Consider the following 15,402-nt stretch of genomic DNA (forward strand, 5'->3'; position numbering starts at 1 on the left):
CTAATTAGGGGTGCAACGATACCACAAAATTCACGGTTCGGTTCGGTTCGATATTTTTTTGATACAAAATAAATGTTCATGCCCTTTTATTAATTTGTCATTTATTAAATTTTCACGGCACATTCTGCACCACATCTCTGTGCGTTCATCATTTGTTTGAAGCCAGCTCACCTCCTGCAACCACTTTTCCGAGAATAGGCGCTTCTTTTGTTGTTCGGACTCCTTCTGACATTTCTTTGGAGGTTGAGGAACATCACAGTAATTGCTTAAAGGAGCTTGTTTCTTCGACATCTTTAAGAGTTCTAAACTTATGTATGTCCTCCTCCAGAAAATCTTATGTATGCAAACACGCGTTGCAACTTCTTATCTTGTGCGCGTTTTTTATTTTCACAGTGAATGCGCACCTGCGGACCACTTATGTGCACCCCTGGTTATTTAGCTCGTCATGTTGCAGCCACAGAAATTCTTTTGTCCATGAAACCATAAAGCTGCACTTTCTTTTTGCCTTATAGTCTGATTTGTCATAACTTTTCTGTTTTGTGGTAAGCTTTTCTTTGGCTGTCACTTCTTCACCCTGACCTGTCTAGCCATCTCTAGACCCAGCAGTCTTAGCTAATTATAGGCCAATCTCCAACCTTCCTTTCATATCAAAAATCCTTGAAAGAGTAGTTGTCAAACAGCTAACAGATCATCTGCAGAGGAATGGTTTATTTGAAGAGTTTCAGTCAGGTTTCAGAGTTCATCACAGCACAGAAACAGCTTTAGTGAAGGTTACAAATGATCTTCTTATGGCCTCTGACAGTGGACTCATCTCTGTGCTTGTCCTTCTTGACCTTAGTGCAGCATTCGATACTGTTGACCATAATATCCTATTAGAGCGATTAGAACATGCTGTAGGTATTACAGGTATTGCACTGCAGTGGTTTGTATCATATCTATCTAATAGACTCCAATTTGTGCATGTAAATGGAGAGTCCTCTTCACACACTGAGGTTAATTATGGAGTTCCACAGGGTTCAGTGCTAGGACCAATTCTGTTTACTTTATACATGCTTCCCCTAGGCAGCATCATTAGAAGACATAGCATACATTTTCACTGCTATGCAGATGACACCCAGCTCTATCTGTCCATGAAGCCAGATAACACACACCAATTAGTTAAACTGCAGGAATGTCTTAAAGACATAAAGACTTGGATGGCCACTAACTTTCTGCTTCTTAACTCAGATAAAAATGAGGTCATTGTACTCGGCGCTGAAAAGCTTAGAAATATGGTATCTAACCAGATTCTTACTCTGGATGGCATTACCTTGGCCTCCAGTAACACTGTGAGGAACCTTGGAGTCATTTTTGACCAGGATATGTCCTTCAACGCACATATTAAACAAATATGTAAGACTGCGTTCTTCCGTTTGCGCAACATCTCTAAAATTAGAAATATCCTGTCTCAGAGTGACGCTGAAAAACTAGTTCATGCATTTATTACTTCCAGGCTGGACTACTGCAATTCATTATTATCAGGATGTCCAAAAAACTCACTGAAAAGCCTTCAGTTAATCCAAAATGCTGCAGCAAGAGTACTGACAGGGACTAGAAAGAGAGAGCATATTTCTCCTGTTTTGGCTTCCCTTCATTGGCTTCCTGTTAAATCCAGAATTGAATTCAAAATCCCGCTCCTCACATACAAGGTCTTAAATAATCAGGCCCCATCTTATCTTAATGACCTTGTAGTACCATATCACCCTATTAGAGCACTTCGCTCCCGCTCTGCAGGCCTACTTGTTGTTCCTAGAGTATTTAAAAGTAGAATGGGAGGGAGAGCCTTCAGTTTTCAGGCCCCTCTTCTGTGGAACCAGCTTCCAGTTTGGATTCGGGAGACAGACACTATCTCTACTTTTAAGATTAGGCTTAAAACTTTCCTTTTTGCTAAAGCATATAGTTAGGGCTGGACCAGGTGACCCTGAATCCTCCCTTAGTTATGCTGCAATAGATGTAGGCTGCCGGGGGATTCCCATGATGCATTGAGTTTTTCCTTTCCAGTCACCTTTCTCACTCACTATGTGTTAACAGACCTCTCTATATTGAATCGTATCTGTTATTAATCTCTGTCTCTCTTCCACAGCATGTCTTTTATCCTGTCTTCCTTCTCTCACCCCAACCGGTCGCAGCAGATGGCCGCCCCTCCCTGAGCCTGGTTCTGCCGGAGGTTTCTTCCTGTTAAAAGGGAGTTTTTCCTTCCCACTGTCGCCAAAGTGCTTCCTCATAGGGGGTCATATGATTGTTGGGCTTTTCTCTGTATCTATGAAGCGCCTTGAGGCGACATTTGTTGTGATTTGGCGCTATATAAATAAAATTGAATTGAATTGAATTGAATTATTTGGCTCAGCTGAACTAAAATATATATCCTGCTGCTTTTACACAGGCACTCACATAACGCTCAGCAATTCTCTGCGCGATCAACCTCTCACATGTTTAAGCTTGCTGCGGGAGATTTCACTTGTCATGTTTGCATAGTAAGCTAAAGATTGATAAGATGATGTCAGAGGAATTGGTGTGCAAATTGTCATCACTCACCAATCAGTACTGTCGCTCTCTATACACAGTTCGCGCGATTGCAAAATGAAAGCAAAAAACAAGCGCAAATTCAAACGCGATTTCAATATGTCACATATTGACAGTGGCTCACCGATGCCAATGACATAATTACCCAGCTACATTTCCGAAAGAATGCAAAAGCATTGACATATATATTTTCCTTCCTACGATAGGCCGACGGGCAGGGCAGGGCAGCCCGACTGGAAAAATCGCTAGCCCCGGGATGTCGGGCTAGTGGTTTTGCGAGCCCTGTATCTGATTGAGGAATCACTCATCTTTGGAAAAGAGAGTTTATTACAGAGAAATGGCTCTTTCCAAAATAAAAGCTATACTATACGCTTCTTCTGGGCTATATTCTCAGCAGCATATTAAACATATCAGGTCCCCATAAGGAGAATCATGTGCTAACGGCTGTCTAAATGACTCGGGTAAAGTTTGTAGCATGCGTGCTTGTTGTTTTTGTCTGCTTCCACTTGTCTTTGCACTAGGATGATGTCGGCGTAAATGTGCAGTCATATTCGTTGTGTTCCCACTAGTGCTGTCAGCGTTAATCTGAAATGAGGTTAACGCCACAACACGGCAAATCTCCGTTAACGAGCTACCGCGGATCGCCCCGTGTGTGGGGCTGGACGGCCAACACGTTAACGAGCTAACTGCGCTAACACACTAGTTCCCACCCATGTAATTGAGCATTGCTGGCACATCCGACATACTGTTTTACTTTAGTCCATGACGCGCTTACCTTCAGGGTCATACGTCACATGAAGACCAAAATAGTTCCAAACGCCAGATCTGAATGAGGGTGGGGGAGGTTCAATTTGCCATGTTGCAAGGAGAGCTTAACTTCTGTCTCGCTAGCTTGCCCTGCGCTCAGTGAATCTGTGTTCGACTACTCCGCCTAGGCTGCACTGTCGAGCGCAGATCCACTGAGCTCTCAACACAGACAGCATCGTCGGAAGGAAAGTTGATAAAATAAATTAAAAATTTTGTATTGTTTGATACATATGCGTAACGAACTGAAAGCACTGTATCGAACGGTTCAGTATCGATACGAGTATCGTTGCACCCCTAATATATATATATATGAAGTCTATATGTAGTCCATATGTTCTCAAAAATCGACAGTGCACTTTATGTATGAATTATGGTTGTGCTTACTGACCTCGAACCGATTTGATGTGGTACACAGTGCTTAAAAATATGTCAAAAAATGTTTTAGTACGACTTTGGTAAGATACAAAGCAGCACCGCTTGATGGATTCTTGGCTACCATAGTCAGGAGTAAAGTAATGTAATGTAATGTAAAAAGCAAAGTAATCTCGGTACAAACCAATGACTGTCATTAGTCCAAACACAGTTAAGCTGAAGGATGAACGCTAACTTTTTTCCACTCAATAAAAGTTAACCTTGAGGGTTCCCAATGATTAGGGACAAATGCTATCAAAAAAATACAGTACTATCTTCCCACCACACACAAAAAAATAAATTAAAAAAATATATAATATGATTTCCACCTATTACAGACTTCAATATGTTTTGGCCATTGCAGGAAATGAATGCTCTTTTACTGCTGCAGTAACGTCAAAATGAAAATTATGAATACTGACACATAATGCTGGATTCAAAAGAAGCAAATAAGAGTTCATCATAAAACTAAAATGACATGTTTTCACTCCAAACTAGAAGATAAAATGCATTTCTGTGTATTTCCCTGCTATTAAACAAGTCAGAGATTATAAAACGGAACCCAGTTAGACAATGGTATATAATTATTTAGCAAATGTCTTGCATTTGAAATAAAATGTTGTTGTCTTGGCTATTCAGCCACATTAATTGTTCTGCTAAAATGTAGCTTTTGAAAACAGATGTACTTCCCTATGAGCTGTCAGGACTGACCACTTTATCCTTCTGATAAATTCTGCCTCAATTATTGTAGACAAAGAGACTGCTTTATTTAAATTATGAGCACCTGCTTTGCTCTCTTCCCGTTAGTGTTCTGCCTAATTTACATCCAGTGTCACCAGCATCTGCCTGACATCATATTTTAAGAGGGACTGGCAGAATAAAAAGGTTGTACCAGACAAAAATTAGTTAGGGTAACATATTTAAAAAGCAGTTGATGTGTTGTTGTTTTTTTTCTTCATTTTTTTCTTCAATTCAAGCAACAAAGTATGTATCTCATTTACAGTGACATAGTTTTTTTTTTTCCCTTTTTCTCCCTTTCCCTTCCTTCCTCTCCCTCTCCTTTTTACATAAAATATAATTACCATTATATAAACAATCATATATCTATGTCTATACATACACATTTATATACCTAAATAAGTATATACAAAGGAGGGGGAGAGGGAAAAAAAAAACCCAAAACAAACAACCCCCCCCCCCCCCCCCAAAAAAAAAAAACCAAACAACAAAAAACAAAAAGAAACAATACACCTGCCCAGACCAATGTGTATAATCTTGGAGCAGATATGGGAGGAGGCCATCCCTCCCAGTTTTACTTATTAAAGTAATCTATAAAGGGTTGCCAAATTAGGTAAAACTGTTTAACATTATCTCTCAATGAAAATTTAATTTTCTCCAACTGTAAATGATACATTGTGTCTCTTAACAAAGCAGAATGAGTTGGGGGGGCTTTTTTTCCAATTTAGAAGTATAAGGCGTCTTGCAAGCAATGTTATAAAACTCAGAGCACGAATTTGTTTATTATTTAAGTATTTAACTGTAGCTACACCAAATAGTGCCATTACTGGGTCTGGGGGGAGCTTTTTTTTAAAATATCAGACAAAGTTTTAAATATTTTAGACCAGTAGGTAGCGATATTAGGACATGTCCAGTTGATGTGTTGTTGTTTTTATTTTTTTACAAAACTTTTTATTCATCTTTACACTACTTGCAAAGTTGTGTAAAGATGAATATCTTTACTGAATATCTTTACTCATTTTGTGTTTTAAAAGCCCAAGCCAAGCTACATGAAATATATGTGGTTAAGCATTCTCCACTTTAACAGATATTTTTTATGCGTTTGACAGCTGTTTAAAAAAGCATTACAGCCATCATCAGTTCAGAAGACAACACAGACATCACTACAGTTTCTGATGACTTTGCAGACCCAAGTGCACAAAGCAGTAGACAGAGAGGTACATAAGATTGAGATTTTATTGCAGAATTAAGCTAAGTAAACACACAGAAAACCTAAATTAGATAACTGAAGAGTCATGGGGGATCACTGTGTAAACACTAGGGAGATCACAGCTATGTGAGACAACTCAACAAAGAGCAAGAGCAGACTGTGATTAGCTCCAGCTTTGTTCCCCTCCTGTTTCTTCTTTTGTTACTTTTTATATGAACTGTCTCAAAGGACAAGATGAACCACCACACCAGACTAAGGTTACCAAAACAGACCAGGAAATAACTAAGCAAGAGAACATCAGATGGAGACTTGGAGATGATGACTACACCAGACACAGAAACATTAGGGAGGCAGGAATGCAAAAAGACTCAAGCAATAAATTACAAACCAAAACCACTGTAATAAGAACAAAGTACAAAACTCAAAGCTCTAGATTGTTCCATATCACTTTTCAGTTTGATATTTGGTCACTAGTGGGGCCAGATGTGTACGTAATCCTGTAGCGTATTTACTAACTCATCATATTTAAATCATCTGCATCCATCACTTCCTTTAACAATCCCTTAAGTTGCTCGCCTCAGAGTTGAAACAGATTTAACTCAGTAACTGGCTACTAATAAGTTATTCCACCTAATTCATTGAGTTTAGCTGATGTTCCATGGTATCTGTTTGGCAAATTTCTTGTCTCTTCCTGTCTGGATGCACTTGATATAACCTTGTGTACTAAAAATGATTATATGATACATGTAAATATGAGTGTTCCCCCCCTTATTTCATCAGAAATCATAAATATATTTTAAGGACAATATCCCATTTCAATTCACCATTCACTTGAGTAAACTACTGAACCATCCATGAATCATTCCATTCTCTTAACTGCTTATCGACTGCTGAGGCCTATCATAGATGATATTGAGTATGAGGCAGGGTGCATCCTTGGCAGACCACAAGTCAATCACAGTTCATAGCAACCTAAAAAAATGGAAAGTTTTTCTTGTAGATACCACTGTAACTGGTGGCAAAGGCTACTGTGATCCTCTCTCTAAACTGACCCACACAATGTGAGAATGAAAACAATCACAGTAGAAACTGGAAGAAATAAAAACAATCCCACTAGTTGAGTGATTTTCTCCTGGATGAAAGTCTTTTATTGTGTCCCTCAAAATGTACTTGAAAGTACATTTAATTTTTAATCATAAATAATCTACAAGATGGGCCATTTATATGGATACACCGTAATAAAATGGGAATGGTTGGTGATATTAAAGTCCTGTTTGGTAAATGGACTGATTCTTATATAGCGCTTTTCTACTCTCCCGGAGTACTCAAAGCGCTCTATACAACATGCCACATTCACCCAGTCACACCCATTCTCACAAGCACTTTATCTATACTTAGTGCTTTTTCTAACTACATTCACACACATTCATACTCCGATGGACGCATCGGAGAGCAACTTGGGGTTAGTATCTTGCCCAAGGATACTTGGCATGCAGACTGGAGGAGCCTGGGATCGAACCTCCAACCTTCCGATCAGTAGGTGACCTGCTCTACCTCCTGAGCTACAGCCACCCCACATATACTATCACATATACTAATGTGTTTGTGGCACATTAGTATATGTGAGGGGGCAAACTCCTCAAGATGGGTGGTGACCATGGTGGCCATTTAGAAGTCGGCCATCTTGGATACAACTTTTGTTTTTTCAATAGGAAGAGGGCCATGACCACTTATAAAATGTGTTCAATGTGCTGCCCATTCTGTTGGATTGTCAATGCAACCCTCTTCTCCCACTCTTCACACACTGATAGCAACACCGCAGGAGAAATGCCAGCACAGGCATCCAGTATCCGTAGTTTCAGGTGCTGCACATCTCGTATCTTCACACCATAGACAATTGCCTTCAGATGACCCCCAAAGATAAAAGTCTAAGGGGGTCAAATCGGGAGACCTTGGGGCAATTCAACTGGCCCACGACGACCAATCCACTTTCCAGGAAACTCTTCATCTAGGAATTCTCGGACCTGGCACCCATAATGTGGTGGTGCACCATCTTGCTGGAAAAACTTAGCGAACGTGCCAGCTTTAGTGCATAAAGAGGGAAACACATTATCATGTAGCAATTTCAAATATCCAGTGGCCTTGAGGTTTCCATTGATGAAGAATGGACCCACTATCGTTGTACCCCATATACCACACCAAACCATTACTTTTGTTGTTCCAACAGTCTTGGAGGGATCCATCCAATGTGGGTTAGTGTCAGACCAATAGCGGTGGTTTTGTTTGTTAACTTCACCATTCACATAAAAGTTTGCCTCATCACTGAACAAAATCTTCTGCGTGAACTGAGGGTCCTGTTCCAATTTTTGTTTTGCCCATTCTGCAAATTCTGTGCACCGATCTGAGTCATCCTCGTTGAGATACTGCAGTAGCTGGAGTTTGTAAGGGTGCCATTTGTGAGTAGCTAATATCTGCTGAAGGGATGTTCCACTAATGCCACTCTCCAGTGACATGAGTGCTACGCTGTGGGCTCTTGCTGAATGAAGCTAGGACAGCCACTGATGTTTCTTCATTAGTGACAGTTTTCTTGCATCCACATTTTGGCAAATCCAACACTGAACCAGTTTCACGAAACTTAGCAAGCAGTTTGCTAACTGTAGCATGGGAGATGGGTGGTCTTGTAGCATTGAAATCTGCTGCAATGACCCGGTTACTGCGTTCACCAGATATCAACACAATTTCAATCTGCTCCTCACGTGTTAACCTCTTCGACATGTCAATGGCTGTGAACAAAGAGAAATTTGTAAATAACTCATGAAAGAATAAAGTTACGTTGAAACCAAGCACACCATTGTTTTTCTTGCGACATTACCAATAAGTTTGATGTGTCACATGGCCCTCTTCCTATTGAAAAAACAAAAGTTGTATCCAAGATGGCCGACTTCTAAATGGCCACCATGGTCACCACCCATCTTGAGGAGTTTGCCCCCTCACATATACTAATGTGCCACAAACAGGACTGTAATATCACCAACCATTCCCATTTTATTACGGTGTATCCATATAAATGGCCCATCCTGTATGACAGACAAGGTTATCATAAACAATGGTGAGAAGGATATGCATGTCTGTAGAATGCATAATTCCTTCAGAACCATTCAGATGTCATGGCTATGAAAGACTCCGAGGAAAATTACTCCTACAACCCCTCCTGTTGCATTGCATGTGTAACACAGTAAGGGGAATTGTTGAAAAGAATATATCAATGGGCCAATAGGCTCGACTATAGGAGCACAGGGGTGAGTTTAAATGAGACACAGAGACAAGAATGTAACTCAAAAGAACCAGCCAACTTTAGTGAAAGAAACCATAAGGTTGACAAGCACAGGTTAATGACACTTTACAATGGTAGAAAGGAAACTTACAAAAATTAAAAAGAAAAGTAAAACACATAAACTACTAAAGCAATGACTTGGTCAAGTGTTACTTTTGGTTTTCAATGTTCGGGTTTCAATGTTCGGGTTTCAATGTTCGGGTTTCAATGTTCAGGTTTCAATGTTCGGGTGCACCCTAGTAACCTGACTCCTTAACTCTTATAGAAACAGATTACACAAATCCAATGTACATTCAAATGAAAATTTCACACTCTTTTCACATTTGGAGAATATTCTACACAACAGCTCATTATTTAAAGTCCCAAATAAAAAATGTCCAAGGGGTAAAGTCCAAAAAATTCCCAGGGTGTGAAAGAAAATAGGGGTGAGAGAATGTCAGTCAGTAGTCTTATGTATAACCAGCTGTGCGTGAAAGTGTGAGTGATACAGTCCTACCACACCGCAAGGTGCAGCAGATCATCAAGTGGAAAAGAAGCAAATCTCAGTCTCTCTAAGTCCAGGTGGGAAGGCTCGCCATCTATTTCACCGGAGGAATCCACCTCAGGAACAATTCAGCATACAAAAAAAACCTGACCGATCTCAGTGCATCACAGCCGAAGACAATGGTATGGTGTCTCTCGGTCGGAAAATGCGGGGCTTTCTGGAAGCAGATTGAGATGAACTTTCAGGCAGTTGATAGCAACCAGAGCTAACAAAGGCTAACAGTTTAGCTCCACGCGGTACTTTCTAAAGTCACCAGAAAACTGCAGCATTTGCCTGTTTACTCACTGTGGCTACTTTTAACATGAAAGGTAGCTGATAACCAGTGAACCTATGTGCAGCACAGTTGGTTGCAACTTATATCTAATACTTTTTCCAGCTCAAAAGCTTCAGTCTCTCTTTTCTCCTGCCAGCACGCGACTACCTCCACACATAGCAGCGAACACAGAGCACGTGGGTGGGACATACAGCGGCAGGCTGCTCTCCCATTGGTCAAAGCATACTGGGACCTGTGCATTTTGATTGGTTGGGCAGGATGTCCATCTCTCCTCATATCAGTCCTTAAAGTGGTACCCTCATTGTATGTGGGTTACACCTGCATGTCCCACCGCTTCTACAGTGAAAAAAATAATCAGTGGGATAAACATAAAAAAATTATTGTAATCGGTTGCACGCAATTAAGTTATGTTTTGTCAACCTTATTTTTTCATGTTATTACTGCACACAAATTTTTTGTAACATGAACATGATTTTTTCATGTTGTTTGTATCCTTTTCATTCATGTCACATATTTATAGAAACTACTTGTTTATCAGACATTAACTGGTTATGTAAAATGTAAAGAGTTCTTTTATGTTAATTGTATTTGACTACCATGTGTTAGATTGACAAGATCATTTTATTATATATATATTATGTAATACATATATATTATGTAATATATACATACATACACACACATATATATACACACACATACACACACTGTATGTACTGTATATTTTGCTTTCAATCAAACCAACAAGCAAAACATTTTTTAACAATGACCTGTATTTTTCAAAACAGTATACAATTGGAAGTTGTAACAGCAGTTCAGATTATACACGAGTTATCTGATTGCATCTCTTCCAAAATGTACCAAACACAAACAACTGCTGGATCCTGAATTCAACATTCTAGGGCCTATGAAAATGTTAACGCTAAATTTTCTAGGAATACTGGCCCAAAGGTAAAAGGTGAGAATTCCTCGGGTAATTTTTTTTCTTTTTTTTAAATGTAAGAGCCGTAAGGCACTATGGCAACAGGAATGCAAATATTAAAATGTGACGTAGAAAAGCTTGAAAATAACATTTTCACCCACAAACACAAAACCAAGAGCCCTAAAATGTGATTCGTTTTGGCTTCCTTCTATAAGTAAAACATCACAATAACTTATACTAACAAACAAAACAAAACAGTGGTTGGACATCACAACATAACCAAAATTACTGTAACCATGTCCAATGAACTTAAAAATTGTATGCCTTCTAAATAGCTGCTTCAATTACTTCAGGCTTTTGACCTGAGAGCAGTTACCAGCTTCAAAATGACTTTGGTGACAGCAATGATGCAACGATCATTTTACAATTGAATGGGACTGAGTTGGCAATTACATGCAATGACACCTTGATTGAAAATTTTTGTGCAGAAGCAGAAAGTGTGGCACACTCAGCCTCAATGTGATGAGAAATACAAACAAACCAAAAAAACAAGAAAAAAACACTAGAGTACAAACTATTCCTCAAAAGAGTATGGCTTGAAAAATGAACATTGAATGCTATAGTAATGATGGCCCCAAAGTTAAAAGTGAAAGTTGCTCCTACCAGTAAAAACCTATAAAATTGTGAGAAAAATCAGTTTCACTATATACTGTAATTTTACCAGTGTTGGCAAAAAAGAATCAATGGAACATATTCAGAGAGGTAGACATATTGCTTCCATGTCATAACTGTTCACTCGTACAGTCTGTTCTTGAGAACCTGGGCCTTCTTTGAAAGGCTGTTCCCTTCGAGCTCCATAACCAGTTTCTGGAATACCTCGAAGGTATACTTCAGTTCTGGTGGGTAGGTCAGGTTCAAAGTCTACATTAATCCAAATAGCATAGCAGCTGCTAGGGCACAGTTATCCAAATCCTGCAAGACTCTCTGGCCTTCAAGGACTATCCCAATGTCCTCAGGGCTGTCACTGGCATCTCTTGACTTTATGATGTAGATTCCCATGGTTGTTTCCTCAATAGATTGTTGGATAACTCCTTCATCTGTGGCCTGGAAAATACACATTCCCAAAATTAAATTCAACAGAACACTGGTCATTGCAAAGAAGCAGAATACTGTCAGAGAATGAAGAGGTGTTCAACTATGAACACCTCTCCATTCTCTGAAGAGGTGTTCAGAGAACACGTGGTCCTAATGCATGTAGAAGAAAAAAAAAGTAAAACACCTAAACATAATATCTTCTCTAACCCATATAGACAATTCTCTGTATCGCTTTCTCCCTTGGTTAAGGTGACGTTCAACCCATTTATTAGTAGATAACTACATTTTGCCATGGTTTAGAAAGGACGCTGAATAAAGCAGTATTTTTACAAAGTGACTGACACAAAACAAGCTTGTTGTTTGGTTATTATGTTAATTTTGTCAAAAGCAATAACCGTGGAGATACTAGCATCTGAACTGTGCTAAACTATGATCCAAAACAAAGACGTTAGCTGGATCCAAGTATTTCATAAATATTTTTTTTATAAACACTTCCAGGCCATACAGTATTTTGTCTAATAAATAAGGTGGCCCCAATATTTATTAAATATGTCCATTAAAAAGTGAAATTGTGGCATGTCAGCATGTAGATAAAACAAGATTTCATAGCTAAATATAGTCTAATCATTTTCAGATATGTCTATTCATTTTAGAATAAAAAAAGACATGCCAGTGGTATCCCCCAGTCACCAGCAGATACACCTGTGGCACAATTTTGAAAATCATAGATCATTTTCAAAATCCGAGAGGTCAAGGTCACTGAGATTCAAAATCTTTTTAGTATCTGCACCAATGGGATGAATTTGACAATCCTACATGACTTTGTTGTTCAGTTGTCCACGCGTCATTGTGGCAATAAAAGCCTTTTTCAGCCAAGTTTTGGGAGGGGGGGTTAAGTTCATGAAGCAACCACATTTATTTTCAATAAAAATGACCTACTATAATAACACTTACCACATGTTCTGTCATTAAATTGCTGGGGTCTTCGTTGAGGTACACGCAGAGCCCCTTGATAATACATTCACGCACAAGATCAACATCATCCTGGCAAAGGGTGACAAGCAGCATTTTGTTAAAATTATTATTTTCTCTAAACTGTAGACACAAATTAAAATTCTTTCTTACCTGGGCCATGGGTTCCAGAATATTCTGCAGTCTTCTTCCTATCTGTCCTCCTCGCTTTTTGAACACCTTTATAAATTTGTCAGATAGCACATCTATCTGTGAGAGAAATCGGGACTGCAGTGGCATGGTGGTAATGCGCTTAAACTCTGCATTTATCTAAAAAGAGAAGTTGACACATAAAAATACAGTCACGAACTCAAATGTAACAAGGTCACATTTACAAAAAGTTATATTTTTTCTCATATTACTAATTTTTAGCTATGCATCCCACTTACTTTTGTGGTGAAATGGACTGATTTTTATATAGTGCTTTTCTACTCTCCCACAGTACTCAAAGCGCTGTATACGACATGCCAGTTAATGTTGTAATAATATTATTTCGTTTGTTAGTAAAGATTTGCGTATGTTATCTTACTTTCTGTAAATTTAATTTTGCTGAAAGATCAAATTAAATTATGTAACTAAGTATTACTGAAAGAGAATTTTGGTGGTAGGATACAGATGTGTAATATTCCAGTTATCAACATTGTACTTAGTTTTAAGTTTTTGGATTACGTTTGGGTTGCCACATGGAATGTGACAATATAATTATTTGAAATGTATTAACTTTTTCTTTACAGATATTTGGTGCTTTAAAGAAAGTAAGATAACATATGCAAATCTTCACTAACAAACGAAATAATATTATTACAACATTAACTTTATTACCACTACAGAACAGCACTAGAGAATTGCTCTGAAGTGACAACAATCTGCCTCTCAGCAGGGATAAGCACCAAATATCTGTAAAGAAAAAGTCAATACATTTCAAATAATTATATTGTCACAATGACCCAGAAAATACAATAAACTTACAATTTCTCTGGCACTAATGACTACTGCAGGCCCTTCATACCTCTTTTTTTTTGTAAAACATTTTTACTAACACCAGTTAACTAAATGCACACAAGTTTGTTGGAAAAGATGTTAACACGCATAATACTGTCCTGCAGCTTAAGCTAGCATTATCGTCAGTTAATTTGAGGAATAATTCTTATTTTCCATTATGTTGCTCAATAGCAGTATATACGAAAAACTACCTCGGTAAAAATTCACACATCTGATAGATTTTATCTTCATTTCCCCTCGAAAATTTGGTTTTAAGTTTAATTTACCTCGACAAAGTAGAGCTCTGCGCCAAACGTATGCCTCCCACGAAGAGAAGAAATGGCGGACACCACGGTCAATCTTCCCTCGCAGAACACACCCTATAGGGGCGGGGTTTCAACAGAAAACATAACTATTTTCGATTATTTTAATTGACTTATTTTAAAAGACTGAACAGTCTTTTAAAAACAAGTGAAAAGCGTGAGACTGAATTATGTTTAGATCAAAAATATAAATGATTCATGTAGAATATGTGAAGCGCATATTTGCAAATTTAACAACCTCACAATATCCCTGCCCTATTAGCTTGTTTAATGGTTGAGCCACTGCATTTACCACCACTTATTACAGACACTGATGCAACTTTGTTATACTCAGTAAATTTAGGCTGAAAAAATATATAAACAATCTTATTTCCCATTATATTTGATTATTACTAATTTATTTATCACATAATTTCGTTTAACATTAGCTAACTGGAGCCTTACGTTGGCCTTTCATGGTTTTTGATAAACAACCCACATACCAGAAAAATAACATTACACCAGTAAAAGTCAACATATCTAAAGGGTCTACACTCTTTCTCACTTGTGTTTTAGCTTTAAATTCTTATTTACCTTCAAGTAAAGAACTCCAGACGGTTTCCAGTTTCCAAAGCGAGAGACAAAAATGGCGGACGGTGCAGGCGATTTTTCCTCCTGAACATTTCCAGGGGGTGGAGCTTCAGGAGAAAATATCACTGATTTGTTTCTTTCCAACATGATTTAGTCTAATACACTGAACATCCTTAAAGAATATGTGAAAATGAAAAGACTAAATTATGTTGAGATGAGAAATTGAAATTAGTCAAGCTGGATATATGAAATCCTTATATGCAAATTCAACAACCAGCCTATTGCATTTTTTTCAGTGTATTTAACAAAAGCACAAAAACAATTAGTCCCAAAAACAGACAAAGTGTTACAGTACCTAAGTGAGTAAGAAAAAAACTTAACCCTGAGATTTTCAAAGTATGTAAATAATAATTGTTATCTCAGTGACAAGCCAGAGCAACTTCTTACTCAGAGATCTAAATAATTTTTAAGCACCAAATACGGTTTTACCCTCGTTTAATTATTTATGGTGTTTCTTACACTGTTTTATTTATATACTGTTCTTTGGTTTCTTGTGTTTTTATTTATTTAGGATTTTTTCCCAGTGTTTGATTTTTCCTCACTGATAGCACTTCTTCATG

The 15,402-nt window shown here is 38.2% G+C and overlaps 1 pseudogene across 1 annotated transcript; it reads right to left on the reverse strand.

Annotated features, from left to right (window-relative positions):
- Positions 1 to 10,763: 10,763 nt before the first annotated feature.
- Positions 10,764 to 14,929, reverse strand: LOC148106096 (uncharacterized; annotated as a pseudogene). The gene is made up of 5 exons (XR_015716630.1): positions 14,786 to 14,929; positions 14,177 to 14,269; positions 13,023 to 13,178; positions 12,852 to 12,941; positions 10,764 to 11,906 (listed from the first exon to the last, which is right to left on the reverse strand). The product of XR_015716630.1 is annotated as an uncharacterized LOC148106096 (transcript).
- Between the last annotated feature and the right edge of the window lie 473 nt (positions 14,930 to 15,402).

This window comes from Neolamprologus brichardi, chromosome 2 (assembly GCF_056152115.1).
Source record: "Neolamprologus brichardi isolate AB-2024 chromosome 2, ASM5615211v1, whole genome shotgun sequence".
Taxonomy (NCBI): domain Eukaryota; kingdom Metazoa; phylum Chordata; class Actinopteri; order Cichliformes; family Cichlidae; genus Neolamprologus; species Neolamprologus brichardi.